This window comes from Mastomys coucha, unplaced genomic scaffold (assembly GCF_008632895.1).
Source record: "Mastomys coucha isolate ucsf_1 unplaced genomic scaffold, UCSF_Mcou_1 pScaffold22, whole genome shotgun sequence".
NCBI lineage: Eukaryota > Metazoa > Chordata > Mammalia > Rodentia > Muridae > Mastomys > Mastomys coucha.
In genome coordinates, this window is record NW_022196905.1 from 101,041,724 (window position 1) to 101,050,058 (window position 8,335).

An 8,335-nucleotide genomic window follows, 5' to 3' on the forward strand; every position below is an offset into this window, starting at 1 on the left:
CTATTGATGATTGACTTGGCCATCCTCTGCTATACATATGATGCTATACTTATACATATATAAGTCCCCCCATGTGTACTCTTTGGTTGGAGTTTTAGTCCCTGGGAGCTCTCAGGGTACTAGTTAGTTTCATATTGTTGTTTGTCCTAAGGGGCTACAAATTCAGCTCCTTGGGTCCTTTCTCTAGCTCCTTCATTGGGGACCCTGTACTCAGTCCAATGGATAGTGTGAGCCTCTACTTCTGTATTAGTCAGGTACTGTCAGAGCCTCTCAGAAGACAGCTATATCAGGCTCCTGTCATCCAGCACTTGCTGGCATCCACAATAGTGTCTAGATTTGATGATTGAATATGGGAAGGATTCCCAGGTGGAGCAGTCTCTGAATTGTCCTTCCTTTAGTCTCTGCTCCATAGTTTGTCTCTACAACTTCTTCCATGGGTATTTTGTTCCCCCCTTTAAGAAGAAATGAAGTATCCACACTTTGGTCTTTTTTCTTCTTGAGTTTCTTGTGGTTTGTACTTTGTGTATTCCGATCTTCTGGGCTAATAACCACTTATCAGAGAATGTATACCATGTGTGTTCTTTTGTGATTGGGTTACCTCACTTAGGATGATATTCTCAAGATCCATCCATTTCTCCAAGAAGTTCATAAATTCATTGTTTTTAATAGCTGAGTAGTACTCTATTGTGTAGATGTAACACATTTTCTGTATCCATTCCTCTGTTGAGGGACATCTGGGTTGTTTCTAGTTTCTGGCTATTATAAATAAGTCTGGGTGGTATAGCTGGGTCCTCTGGTAGTACTATGTCCAATTTCCAGAGGAACTGCCAAACTGATTTCTAGAGTGGTTATACCAGCTTGCAATTCCACCAGCAATGAAGTAATGTTTCTCTTTCTCCACAACCTCTCCAGTATCTGCTGTCACCTGAGTTTTTTTATCCTAGCCATTCTGACTGGTGTGACGTGGAATCTCAGGGTTGTTTTGATTTGCATTTTCCTGATAGCTAAGGATGTTGAACATTTCTTTAGGTGCTTCTCAGCCATGTGGTATTCCTCAGTTGAGAATTCTTTGTTTAGCTCTGTACCCCATTTTTAATAGGGTTATTTGTTTCTCTGGAGTCTAACTTCTTGAGTTCTTTGTGTATATTGGATATTAGTCCTCTATCAGATATAGGATTGGTAAAGATCTTTTCCCAATTTGTTGGTTCCCGTTTTGTCCTATTGACAGTATCCTTTGCCTTACAGAAGCTTTGCAATTTTATGAAGTCCCATTTGTCGATTCTTGATCTTAGAGCATAAGCTATTAGTATTCAGTTCGGGAAATTTTCCCCTGTGCCTATGTGCTTGAGGCTCTTCCCCACTTTCTTTTCTACTAGTTTCAGTGTATCTGGTTTTATGTGGAGGTCCTTGATCCACTTGGACTTGAGCTTTGTACAAGAAGATAAGAATAACTGCCAGTTGAGCCAGCACCATTTGTTGAAAATGCTGTCTTTTTTCCAATGGATGGTTTTAGCTCCTTTGTCAAAGATCAAGTGGCCATAGGTTTGTGGGTTCATTTCTGGGTCTTCAATTCTATTCCATTGATCTACTTGCCTGTCACTGTACCAATACTATGCAGTTTTTATTAGTACAGCTTAAGGTCAGGGATGGTGATTCCACCAGAGGTTCCTTTATTGTTGAGAGTAGTTTTGGCTATCCTGGGTTTTTTGTTATTCTAGATGAATTTGCAAATTGCTCTTTCTAAATCTGTGAAGAATTGAGTTGGAATTTTGATGGGGATTGCATTGAATCTGTAGATTGCTTTCGGTAAGATGGTCACTTTTACTATATTAATCCTGCCAATCCATGAGCATGGGAGATCTTTCCATCTTCTGAGATCTTCTTCAATTTCCTTCTTCAGAGACTTGAAGTTCTTGTCATACACATCTTTTACTTGCTTAGTTAGAGTTACACCAAGGTATTTTATATTGTTTGTGACTATTGTGAAGGATGTTGTTTCCCTACTTTCTTTCTCAGCCTGTTTATCCTTTGTGTATAGGAAGGCCACTGAAAAAAGTCTAGAGGATTTCCAAAAAATTGGGGCTACCCTGGTCTATATTGTAGGTTCCAGGCCAGCTAAGGCTCCAGAGTAGTATCTTATTTAAAAAAGCTAGGGGGGAAAAAAGGTAAGTAACTTTGTATGTAAGGTTGTAGGCATGAAACTATTTCATTAAGTAATGTTCCAAAGCAGTTAAACTCCTGGTTCTTAGTAAATCACTTAAAACATATGATCAGTGTTTGATATGTTAATGGCCAGAGAAAAGATGCGAATTCAGAAAATGAATGAGTCATCCATTGAATATTTTCCCCTTGGCGCCTTTTAAAAAAACTTTGTTTTTTGTGAATTTCATCCAATGCATTCCAATCCCACTCTTCTTCCCCTCCCCATGTACCTGTTCTCTACCCTGCATCCTTCCCCTCAACGGAGGGAAAAAAAATCTCATTGTGGAAGCTGTAGTGTGTCATATAGTATACTCTTTTGTCCACACTTCTTTGCTTTTAAGTGTTCATTGTTAGGGGTTGTTATTCTGGTATGAAGCCTCTGGCTTTTGTTAATACTATCAATACTGGAATCTCATGTTTGTGTCATGGATATCCTGTAGTTTTGGACCTGAAGACTGGCCTCCAACAATTCATGACAGGGTAGATGTTGGGGAGGGCCAATTCAAAGTCCTGGATCTGGATCTGAGTGGTATGTGAGCTGATCAGCCCACCAGCTCTCCTGCACCCATACCACTGGGATGAGCTCTCCTGTCCTGCTCCTGACTGGCCCATCCAGTGTCACGGCCAGCAGAGAGCAGAGCCACCTCTCCCAATCTCTTTCCCTTGGGGCTAGCTCATCACTCCCATGCCATCAGAGCCATGCTGCCCACGTCATTTTCAGGACCTGCTCTCTAAAGTGCTACCATAAGTGAGGGGGTTGGGCAGGCTTTCCTGCTTTCATGCTCTTGGGTTGCATTACCCACTACTTCCATAACCAGGGCCAACTCTATCCTGTTGCCCAGGCGAGGTGGGGGGCCCACTCTCTGGAATGTTGAAGAAGATGAAGGGGAGGATCAGGGTTCCTGCTTTCATGACCCCAGGGCCAGGTCTCCTGCTTGCTGCAGAAGGAGGAAGAATGAAGAAGGTGTTTCGCCCTCATCCGTACCACTGCGTGGAAGGTGAGTGAAGGGGCCAGCTCTCCCACAGTCATACCCTCAGGACTGGTTTACTTGCAAATCTTGTAACTAGGGCCAGCCCTCTGTGCTTCTGGGTGATGTGCAGGCCCATTCACCAGATTATTGCAGCTGGCTAGGGATGGGGTCAGCTCTCTCCATCTCATGCCCCCAGGGTCAGCTCTCCAATGATGTGGAGTGGGGGCTAGAGCCATTTCTGCACACTCTCTCAGACATCAACATGTCCCTGGGCAGCAGCCCAGACTAGGCTGTCCTTTGGTGCCAACAAACCCTTGCTGTTGCAGGACCAATGACCTAGACTTGGCCCTCATTGGCATCACAGTCTAGGAGCCCACCATTGTCCCAGGTGGCATCACTGGCTACTCACATCAGAATGTTCCTCATTACCTTTGAGTCTCCAGTTTTGCCTCTCCTCATTGTTCCCACATCCTCTGTTTGTTTATTTCTTTCCCACTTATTTGCTCTTCTTAGTGGTACTTAGGGTCTATGAGTGTCTGGGGTTGTCTCAGGAGTGTTCTCAGAAGTGCTATGCCATAGCCGGGCAGTGGTGGCACACGCCTTTAATCCCAGCACTTGGGAGGCAGAGGCAGGAGGATTTCTGAGTTCGAGGCCAGCCTGGTCTACAGAGTGAGTTCCAGGACAGCTAGGGCTACATAGAGAAACCCTGTCTCGAAAAACCAAAAAAAAAAAAAAAAAAAAAAAAAGAAGTGCTATGCCCAACCAATGCATTATGACACTAGACAGGGGTCATCTTGGGCATAGTCTGTCCCCCAGGCCTGCAAATCACTGGGCTCATAGTCATCTCAGACTTACTTCTTACTCAGGCCCACCGGTGTGGCGACATGCCAGCGTCATGTTCTGGGCTCATCCCTGCCTAGGATCTTCGGATTCTTTCAGTCTCTGAATTCTTCTCATCTCTGGTTTGCTCCTGCCTAGTCAAGTGGCTCCAGGCTCTGGCTCACTTCCTGCCCTGGCAGCCCATCTGGACCTGCACAGCGCTGGACTGGTGGTCTCAGGCTGGTCCTTTTTAGGCAGTCTTAGGCTACTAATCATTCAGATGTCTGCAGATTAGAACACAGAGCATAGGCATAGCCCCTCTCCTCTCTGCCATGTATTGACACACGTGTGACATAGCAGGCACACCTGCAAGGCCTCTAGGGGCAGCCCTTTGGGACTTTTAAAGGGTTTTTCATTTGGAGAAACATAACCACGAGAAAGAAATGTAGAAGCAAAATTGCTTTGTTCAAATAATAAATAATTTTAACGTGGAATATTGGTAGCAAAAAAATAAAATTCTAGGATCCTCTGTGATTATGTCATTATACCTTATTTTTTTCATAACTTTTATACAAATTCTTTTGTATGACTCAATTTGCTAATTGTAAGACTAATATGAACTATGTGTAGGAAAGTTAAAACTATCAGTTTAAAGTTGTTTTTTAAGAGTGTAATTGGTGGGCTGGAGAGATGGCTCAGTGGTTAAGAGCACTGACTGCTCTTGCAGAGGTCCTGAGTTCAAATCCCACCAACCACATGGTGTCTTACAACCATCTGTAATGAGATCTGATGCCCTCTTCTGGGGTGTCTGAAGACACCTACAGTGTACTTACATATAATAAATAAATAAATCTTTTTTTAAAAAAAAAGAAGAGTGGCTGGGCAGTGGTGGCGCACGTCTTTAGTCCCAGCACTTGGGAGGCAGAGGCAGGCGGATTTCTGAGTTTGAGGCCAGCCTGGTTTACAGAGTGAGTTCCAGGAAAAGCCAAGGCTACACAGAGAAACCAAAAAAAAAAAAAAAAAAAAAAGTGTAATTGGTGAGAGAGAGTATAATCAGATTGATGAGTCTACGGACACTCCTCAGTGTTAGGACCCTTGTCAAGTATGAACAAAGCCCTGCATTTGATTATGTAGCACCAACATAAAGAGATAAATTCTGACTAGGAAACAAAATCCCACAAAGAAAACAAATGTGTTTCTTACCTATAAAATAAATTGTTGAAAGGATGCTCCTTAGGTTTTGAGATTACAATTATTTCTTTTCTATTATTTTTTCTTCTGGATTCTGTTCCCCCAACAAAGAAAGTAGACAAATAACCAAACCAAGCATTTATTAAGGCTGTATAGCCTCTGATCCACACTTGATTATCCCCACCTTATGTATCTGAGGAAGTTCTTTAGTTCAGCAGAGCAGTTAATTTTTGTTCTTATTTTATTCATATACAAACAGCTTGTATACAGTATATGTGATTTTTTTTTTTTTTTTTTTTTTTTTTTTTTTTTTTTTTTTTTGGTTTTTTTCGAGACAAGGTTTCTCAGCCCCGGAACTCACTCTGTAGACCAGGCTGGCCTCGAACTCAGAAATCCGCCTGCCTTTGCCTCCCAAGTGCTGGGATTAAAGGTGTGCGCCACCACTGCCTGGCTATGTGATTCTTTATATGTGATTGAGACTCAAATTCTGCAAAGAAATCTTTCTCATTCATTGATTTTGCTTGACTTGTTAATTTTTATTTAATAGTGTTTAAAAAAAAGTCAAACCCACAAAATAATACACAGAATGGTACAAGAAATACCTGTGTATCTCTCACCTAGATACACTGTCTCTGAAACTACGGCTACACTCCTGTCTTCCTCTCCTTACCACATGCACATGTGTGCTGACGTGTGCACCACACCTCCCATACACATTCTTCCTTCTTGGCAGCCACTTGACAGAAGGTGTTGTTTTACAGTTTCTCAGTAATCTAAAAGTAGTATTCTTTATAGTCTTGGTGCTGAAAGCATCTGTATTACCTGAGGACTTGGTACATTTACCAAATAGCTTTTGTATTAGTCTTGACACCTTCCTGAAGGTATGCTGACTTAGAAATTTTTTTCTGAGATCAAACCTAGGGACCTTATGTATGCCATTCTATCACTGACCCTCATTTTGGCCCTCAGGTCTCATTAGTTTAAGAGAAACATTTATTGGACTGTCTTTGGAGTAGTTGATCCCACATGAGTGTCTCATTCCAAATTAACCTTATGACAATGGTTTTATTGTCTTGTAATGAACCTTATTTGAGTAATTTGTCATATTATTGCCAGATATTAATGCTTATTCTCTTGTTGGAGACAGAGAATGTACACATTTTTACTTTTCTTTTATTGAGACAGGGTTTCTTTGTGTAGCCTTGGCTGTCTTTGAATTCTCTCTGTAGATCAGGCTGTCCTTGAACTCAGAGATCTGCCTGCTTCTGTCTTCTGAGTATTGGGATTAAATGTATGTATCAGCAAGGTTGGGTGGGTGAAGTGGAAACTTCTGGTTTCTTTGGAAAGTCAGTTATGTCATATGATGATTTGCTGGGGCACACAGGTAAAAGGATGTTGTACTAAAGCAGACACATGAAAGAATATTTTCCTGAAGCAGACACAGATGAAAGGATGTTTTGCTATAGCAGACATGTGAAAGGATTTGTGATGTTTAGAAGGAATATAAATATGACCCCATAGACAGTAGGAATTTGAGCATTGATTTGCTTTGCTCTGCCTTACTCTTCTTTACTGAGGACACACATGTATGGGTTCAATGTACTTTGCCTTGTTGAGCTCCCCTTGTGGTGACACCATTGAGAGAAACTCGCCACAGAACTTCTTGTGAAGTTCTTGCCACTTCTTACCATGGCCTTGGGCCAGTTGGTGAGCCTTGCAGTTTCATCTGGATTGAACTGCCCTTGTTGGTTCATGTGTGATGACTGCTCAGTGGACTGGACTGCAGCTGCTGATTCATATTTGGTGTTTGCTACTGGACTGAACTGCTGATATCCTAACAACAAAGATTGGACTCACCCACAAAGAACTATTTCTAAATGAGTCTACTTTCCCCTTGTCCTAATAACTTTTCTTTTCTATTACCTCTGGTGGGTAGTGAGCTAGAGGGGAGGTTGAATACTTATTAAAGCAGGTTGAGAAAAATGTATGCATACAGGTGGGTTTTTGCTTTTCAAAAGGTAATTGTTAATGTAAAATTTTTAAAATTAGAGGCTAGAGAGATGGTTCTGGTTCTCTCCTGCAGATTGAAGTGCTCTTACAGAGGACTTCAGTTTGGTTCCCAGCACCAACACTGAGTAGCTTTGCAACTACCTCTTAACTCTAGCTCCAGGGAGATCTGATATGCTCTTCTGGAATCTGGACACTTGTATAAATCTACACATGCACACACACAGTAAACATTGTTGTTTCTAGGACAATTTTTATAACAGAGAGTCATTTACAATGGCAGACTTTTGACTGTCAGTAGTTACATAATCAAGCTGAAACAGTCTTTCATAGATAGGCTTTCACAATTCTGGCTTCATAATTTCCTTTTAGAAAGAAGAATTACAAGGGTGATTTCATAATGTTGAATAGTATCTGAGAAGAAAATTTCTTCTTTTTTCCCTCTATTCTTGCTGAAATTTCTTTCACAGTTTAAAATGTGACATTATTATTTAGAGGAAAGAAATCTCCCCTTGCAAAATAAAAGCTCAAAATTGAAAGGAAAGGAAAAAGCAAGATAACAATCTTATGAATTGATGGAATAGATGGGTGTGGCTATGTATATATGTATAAACTAAGGACCTTGTTTTCTTGTCATCCCCCCACACCCTCCCCATCGCCAGCTAAGGACCTTGTTTTCTTGTCATCCCCCCACACCCTCCCCATTGCCAGAGTTTTGCTGTGTAGCCATGGCTGTCCTGGAACTCACACTGTAGACCAGACTGGCCTTGAACTCACAGAGATTCACCTGCTTCTGCTTCCAAAGTGCTGGGATTAAAGATGTGTGCCACCACTGCCCAGTTTGAGTTAGTTTTTAAAAAGTTATTAAATTTGATTTGCTCCTTTATATTTAGATAGCACAAATTATTTATTTATAAACACTTAAGTCAAGTTATTACTATCTTTAAAAAATACGTTCACAGATACTAAGCAAATAATTTGTTTTTTTCTCTAATAAATTTTTTATCTTCTTAATGAACCAGAATTTCCAAATGGTATCATCTTAGCAACATTCTTAGGATATTTGTATTTACTTAAAAATAAGCAGCTGGAGGCCGGGCGGTGGTTGCACATGCCTTTAATCCCAGCACTTGGGAGGCAGAGAC

The 8,335-nt window shown here is 41.3% G+C and overlaps 1 protein-coding gene and 1 non-coding gene across 11 annotated transcripts in view; one reads left to right on the forward strand and one right to left on the reverse strand.

Annotated features, from left to right (window-relative positions):
- The window catches only part of Ccdc18 (coiled-coil domain containing 18), a 120,667-nt gene that overhangs the window by 62,250 nt on the left and 50,082 nt on the right, over positions 1 to 8,335 (forward strand). The gene's annotated exons all lie outside the window — the stretch shown is intronic.
- On the reverse strand, positions 4,249 to 4,380 carry LOC116071793. Its single transcript, XR_004111157.1, has one exon. It is a non-coding gene; the product is annotated as a small nucleolar RNA SNORA17 (small nucleolar RNA).